The sequence below is a fragment of the Equus caballus genome, chromosome 14, assembly GCF_041296265.1.
Source record: "Equus caballus isolate H_3958 breed thoroughbred chromosome 14, TB-T2T, whole genome shotgun sequence".
NCBI classification, from domain to species: domain Eukaryota; kingdom Metazoa; phylum Chordata; class Mammalia; order Perissodactyla; family Equidae; genus Equus; species Equus caballus.
In genome coordinates this window covers 94,830,159-94,837,618 of record NC_091697.1, presented here as the reverse complement: position 1 = coordinate 94,837,618, position 7,460 = coordinate 94,830,159, and positions in this window count along the sequence as shown.

Sequence of the window (7,460 nt, the reverse complement as noted above, 5' to 3'; positions counted from 1 at the left end):
TAATTTTGAAGGTATTGCTCCATTGCCTTCGAGAATTAAGTAGTGCTATTCACAAATTCAATGCCATTTTCATCTCTGATCCTTTGTTTCTGGCACATCCTCTCTGGAAACTTATCAGATCTTCCTGTGGTCCAGTTTTCTGAAAGTCTGGTGTGGATATATCATCATCATTTTGCTGGCATTCAGCTGGAAAATCATGTGTTTCAGGTCTGAATAATTGTCTTGTATTATATCTTTAGTGATTCCCTCTCTTCCTGTGGTAGGCAGAATTCTGAGCTGGCCCCCATGATTCCCACTCCATGGCATACACACGCCTACAATCTCCCCTCCTTGACTGTAGATAGCATTTTTAACTTGCTTCTAACTGACAGAACATGACAAAGGGGATAAAATAGCACCCCATGATTATATAATGTTATATGGCAAAGGTGAAGAGATTTGCAAATGTAATGTAGATCCCTAATCAGTTGATTTTAAGTTAATCAAAAGAGAGATTATCCTGCGGAGGCCTGACCTGGTGGGAGAGGCTTTTAAAAAAGGCTCTAAAGGTAAAAGTCTCTCTTGCTGGCCTTGAAAAAGCAAGCTACCATGAGTTGTAAAGCTATAAAGAAATGAATTCTGCTAAAAAAAGCGCATGAGCTTAGAAGAAGACTCTGAGCCACTGAAGAGATCCCAGCCCTAGCCAACTCCTTCATTACAGCCTTGTGAGACCCTGAGCAGAGGACCCAGCTGAAACTGTGAGACCATAGATGTCTGATGTCTTAAGGTGCTACATCTGTGGTAACTTCTTATGAAGCAATAGACTAATACATCTCCCCCTCCCCCACTCCCACCCCCATTTGTTTTTTCTGTTCTTTGTTTTATTTGGATTTTGGATCTCCTGGGCTGGTCGTGTATACATTTTTTTCATCTGTTTTTCTGTTCTATCTTCTGGGAAATTTCTTCAGAAAGTTGTATCTACCAATTCTTCTCATCTGTTTTTCATTTCTACTATCACGTGTATATTTTTAAAATTCCAATAGCTTGTTTTGTTCTTTGAATGTTCTAATTTGTTATAATATCCTATCCTTGTTTCATAGTTGCAATATCTGTTTGTTGGTTTTTTTTTTTTACTTTATCCTTCTGAGGATACAAATGATGTGATTTATGTTTTCTTTTGTTTTTGGAGTTTTCTTCTCCATGTAGGGCATGGGTTTCCTCCAAGTTGCTTTTATCTGTGGCTTTGTTTTGGTCTCTTTACCTTTCAAATTAGAGATTTATCTCAGATGATAAAGACAATAGACACGTGTGTGTGTGTGTCTGTGTGTCTGTGTAAGGGTGTTGGGCCGGAAGTGAGAAGAAGCTTATCCAACAGTTTTACTTTGGTGCGATCTGGCTTGGCTATTTTGTTGGGGAGCCTAGAATGTCAGTGTCTTTAACCCTTGCATCTTGAGCTGGTCAAACTGTTTTTGGAAAGATCTTCCAATCTCCTGGCCAAGGGTAAAAGTCTGTCAACTACTATTTTGGAAGGTGGGTAGGTACAAAGGGCTAGGGTTTTCAACATTTAGCGCTCATATTTCTACTTATTTTTCCTGCTTTCAGCATCCTGTCCTCACCTTCAATCCTCATCCAGCTAAGAGACCCTGTGTCTCCCCTTCCCCAGAGACTAGATCTCCAGTCCTCTCTGGGGTTTGGGAAGAAGGTAAAAGTAGACATATGTATTCAATTTGTGCTATTTACCAGTAAGTCTGTTTACATTTTACTGGAAAAGTTTTATGGTTTTGTGGGGAAAAGATATTCTAGATAATTGCTCTACTGAACAACAAACATATCAAAGACCCACCTGCCTTATCTTTTCTGGGATCTATCTGAGAAAGTGCATTTGTGTTTTTCCCCCCAAAGCTTTGACTCAGGTCAGTAAATTGATTAAACAATTTTAGAGAATGGGTCTTTCCTCTGGGGAGAGAAAGAACATTTAGTTGTCAATAAATATACGGACTCTGAAAGAAGTAAATGTCTTTTCATTTGATAATTAATTTTTCATGCTCACATAAAATCAGCAACTTCCACCTGCAGATAGATTATTTTGGAATACTGTTGCTTGAAGCTGAAGCTTCTTTCCGTTAGTGCTGGCTTTATTCCATTGTTGACAGCCTAGTCCATCAAACCAGAAGAGCTTCCGACAAAGTGATGAAGAACCAACATTGCCTTTGTCTTCTTTATTTTGCCTTTAGTACTTGTTCACTTAGCCACTATCCAAAGCAAAATTTAAGCTAATTTGTAGTTGTCAAAGAATGTTAAAATGTAGGGAATTATCTCCCTAAAAATGTAGTCATACATATATGGTAAGTTTAAGGTCGAGAACAATATCAAAAAGATTATAGCAACTGGCATTTAAAAATCTTTGTTTTTAGGGGTATTTTAACGTCTGTTGGGTTCTCCTAAGATTCCTAAGCTTGGCCCTGCAATATTTGTTTTTATTTTAAGAACCCTTATGAAATTCACTTCCCTGAGCAAAGTGTCCCAAAGTGTGCTAGAGGGGTTTTCTCTAAGTCATGAATTGTCGTGTATGTCTCTGAGTAATGTCATTTTCTCAGAGAAGGATTTCCTGCCCACTCTATTCAAAATAGTCCCTTCTCTGCAGCCTATAACTGTCTCTTTCATTTTCTTTATAACACTTATCATTATCTGAAATTATATTACTTGTTATTGGCCTACCTTTAACTGTCTAAATACCCCCACCAGAGGTAAACTTCATCAGAGTAGGGGCCTTGTTTGTCTTGCTCTCTGCTGGACCCCCAGCTCCATACAGGAGCCTTTGCACATCCTTCTTCAGCTCCAGCTTTCCCTGCCACTGTTCATATTACTTGCTCTTTCCCATTCTTCCTGTCCCAGTTCAAATATCACCTTCTCAGCAAGACCTGCCTGACCACTATGTCTAAACTTGGTCTCTTCTAATTACTGTCGATTTCCATCAGGGCCTTCAGTTGGAAGCAATCAGAGGTGAACCCAGTTGGTTAAACAGAAAAGGAGTTTAATAAAAAGATATTTTGTGGCTTACTGAATTGTTGAAAGTGCTGGAGAGCTAGGCTTGAGTTAAGCTTCCAGACTAGCATCCAAAACTATGTTGCAGAGCTGATTTGATAAAGGACTAATTCAAGCTGCTAAGAACAAGTTGGTGGTTTTGTGCCATGTATTACCTTGTAGCCTTGACCGCTATTACAGGAGGGAGCAGGGGGTTGGGGGTGGGGCAGAGGAAGAGAAATTACCTAAACTATCCATTTTTGCATTACTAGCCTCTGATTCAAATTCCGGCATGGCTGTATCTGATTAGTGGAACCCAAGTCATATGTCTGTGCCCTAGACTAGATGCAAAGGAGACAGATTTAAAAACTCCTGTGGAGGGAACTAGTGTTTACTTAACACCGAACTCATACAGTGGAGCCCTCCCAAAGCATTGAAAAGTTTTCAGCTGTGTCCATGACAGTCTCCATCATGTTACTTCGTCCATTTCCATCACAGCCTTATTAGAATATGTAAATTGCCTGTTGTTTATATTTATTTTTATTGTATTGTATTTATTTTATTGCATTACTAGAACACAAACACAAAGAGAATGAGGATCTCCTGCTGTGACAAATTACCAAGGATTCAGTGACTTAAAACAACACAAAACTTATTATCTTATTGTTCTGGAGATCAGAAACCTGACAGGTCTTCTTGGGCTAAAGTCGAGGTGTTGGCAGGGCTGTGATCCTCTCTGGAGGCTCAGGACAATAATCCATTTTCTTGCTCTTTCCAGCTTGTAGGAGTCATCTGCGTTCATTGGCTCATAGCCTCTTCCTCCATCTTCAAAGTGAGCAACAGCAGTTGAGCCTCTCTCATATTTCCAATCTGTCCTTCTTCTGTCTCATCTTTCTCTCAGCCTGGAAAGGTTCTCAAATTTTTTAAGGATCCGTGTGATTAGATTAGGCCCAGCTGGATAATCCAAATTAATCTCCCATCTCAAGGTCCATACCCTTAATCACATCTGCAAACTCCCTTTTGCCACGTAAGGTAACATAGTCACAAGTTCTGCGAAAGTATAGCGTGGACACCTTTGGGGGCCAGTATTGTGCCTACCACCGTGACCTTGTCTGTCTTCACTGCTATGTCCCCAGAGTCTCAAATGATGTCTGCCACATACTCAATGAGTATTGCTGGGATAACGGACCTAGATAATGGCAGAGTTGGATCAAGTTCTCAGGTGCTCCCTACTGGGTCACACCCAGCCTTCTCTGTCAGGTGGCAGAAGAGGAAGTTTCAGATAGCAAAACTCTATCAATAGCCCATAAAGGACCTGGCCGGCAAGGATGCTTTACCCAAACTCATTGCCACGCCTAGGATGTCATGCTGCTTTTTTGACCTGGAAGGCTGGGCCATGTATTTTCCACCTGTCTTGACTATCTGAGCCCATATCACTGGCAGTCAGGTATAAATAATGGAAAAATTCCTGGATGATTGGGGTTCCAGAAACAGATAGGAATCCCGAGATAGGTAATCACCCTTACAAACAAATCTGAAGTGCACCCAATTAAACTGAATCATGGCATCGTGACTGCTCAGGCAACTGAAACCTCACATTTAGGAGCCTCCTCTGGGAAACCCTCTAGACGTACCCACGCATGTGCAGGCATATGCAGGCAGACTGGGACCCACACAGTAATCATGACGTTTCTTCCCAGAGAGTCAATTTCACTAATAACAGGTAATTTAAAGCACTGTTTTCTTGTAAAACAGACACGGACCTATTACTAGGTAGTATAAAACAATTTCTTAAACTTTCAAGGAAAACAACCACAATATTTGAAAGACATTCCAGGCTTGCCACTTTGGGCTACCCTCAGTAGTCCTCCTGTTCCCTGCCAGCACTGGTGTGATTCTGTTGATGAGGTTTTGCCACCCAAAACTGCCACCTCTACTACTATTTAGGGGGTACTTTGGTGAAAAAATGCCAAGAAAACTGCTATAAACCTACCTCAAATATCAATTTTCTGGCTTTTGATATAGTCTTATCAGAGCATACAACCGTCTTCCTTTTTATCTTTCTGGGGCTAGAACTACCACCCATGAAGGATGTCTAAAAGGTGATGTTTGCAGATATCACTCAAAGTTGATAAAATGCAAAATTCTCTAAGAAAGTTTATAAGATGACAGATTCCTGGGTCAAGAACTTGCTACAAGAATCCTTAGGTAAAAAGGAGACAAAGCTTTCCTTGGTCACTCTCCTGCCCACCTTTCTCTAGATGTCCAGAACCTAAGGTAGTAATAAACTTTCTGCTGTGGCATCACGTTAGAGTATGTCTCCCCCAGTTCTCCATGCTCTCACTTTTTATTGCTCTTCTTCTGTTTACTGTCCTGAATCCTCACCATAAACAATCAAACTGAGCTATTGCTGATTAATATCCTCCTAGAACAAAGAACCAAGAAAACTAAATATTCACCTCAAGTAATTCATTCTAAAATATGAATGGCTGATAAGTAAATTGCTTAGATTTTGAAAGCAGAACAGTTATATGAATTCGTTCCCAGGCATTCCACAAGTTCGTGGGGATTGTGTCTGTTTTGTTCACTTTCAGGCCTCTAATACAGTGCCTGACAGGAAAGGAGTACTCAATATTTGTTGATTGACTAAGAGAATATTTGGAGATGGCAGCTTTGAGTAAGGAAACCATCTTAGTGCCCATGTTTTTCTTCAACTACCTACGTCCTTACTTATTTTGACAGACAGAAAAGTGAGGCCATTGTTTTTTGGGTTTTTTTCTTCTCTGCTTACAACTAAACATTTGCTTGGGCTTCATCTATGTTATTGCCTAACAAGAAATACGTGATAGGGTTGCTTGTTTTGGGCTTCAGGGTGTTTTATTTAGAATTTTCCTTCCTCCAAAAGATGTTTTAAAAATTTCCTTCTAGAACTCTTTGGGAAATCCCTATAAAAGAGTAAGCCCATAAGCAGGGAATCGAGTGCAGTGCTCCATGGCACTTAGCGCTGACTGAACTGAATTTGTAGCATGAGGATGCAAGGCCTAGAGCAAAGGTCCAAATTTCTAATTCAGACTCAGCCAGTTGTGTGATCCTGTGTAAGTCATTCAACTGCTTTGAAGAGTTATTTTCTCCAACTATTTCCACATCTTACCCCAAATCTGCTAATCTGTAAGGATTAAGATCTTCAATTAAAGTGTACTAAATTGTTTTCAAAGAAAATGAAAATGTCAACAACGATACAAATTACACAGGTTATAACTGGGTTACATTTCCAGAAGGAGATTTAAGATGCAATAAATAAAATATCAGTTACGTGGTTGCAATGAACAATGCTAGAATTTAATCCTGTTGTATTTTTAAGTGAGTTCCTCCATGTTCCAGGTAAAGGCTAAACATAGACAATAACATGCCTCATGCTTAAGGGGAAATGCATAATAATGCCCACTGGGGACATGGAACAATCAAGATGTAGCTCTAACAGTGACCCTGCTTACCGGGCCTCTCCCACCCACTTTTTGTTATCCTCTTATTCTGGGGGTACACTTTCACTGGCAAGGAGTATAAAAAGCTGTTACAAAAGGAAACTGGTAAAGTGATAAAGTATTGACCCAGTGGGCAAGGAAATGAATTATATGACTATAGAATGGTATGTGGGAAAATATGTACAGACAGGAGATGAGTAAAAAGAGGCACCGTGCATGTTGTTAACTTGGACAGGAATAAAAGAAAAAACTCTTATCATCTCACTTTTTCCTTGCCTTATCTTTCTGGATAGATCTGACAGCTCGGAATTCCTCAGGGACTCTCCCTTCTTTGCTTCACACTTTTTGGTTTATCTTTCTTCCTTTCTTTTCACAGTTTCCAAGCCCCCATCTCAAACTCAAAAAGAAAAAAAAAAAAGAGGAAGAAGAAGAACAAGCCTGGGGCTTGCACGTAACTCTGCATGACTCCGAGGACTCTCAGTTTCTCTGCACTTGCATTTCTTCATCTGTAAAGTGGGAATGGTATTACTTCTCCCAGCCATGAAACAGGAGCGTGTAACTAGCAGAGGGGAGGGAATGTGCAAAAATTAACCTCTTAAGTGTCATCATCGTTATTTCCCCTCTCAAACGTCTCCTCAACTTGGTAGAAGCCGTGGTGATTGGGCGCCTCCAGGGCCCCATGGCTTTCATCTGTTTGCACAGCCACAGCTCTTCACTTGCCCACCCCTATAAATGTTATTTTGTTTGCCTATGCTGGCACCCCATTATATTCTTTCTGCTTCTCTCATATTTTTAGTTCAAATGAACTACTAGCTCATCAATATCTATAATCTATTTATCTATGATTTTTAAAAACCACATAAAATCCCATTCCTATGTGAGATTAAAATGTCAATTCTAATTCTTCCTTAAATTGGAAGCATGTGACATTTTCTTTAGAACCTATTAATCATATTTACAAATAAGAAAGCTTAT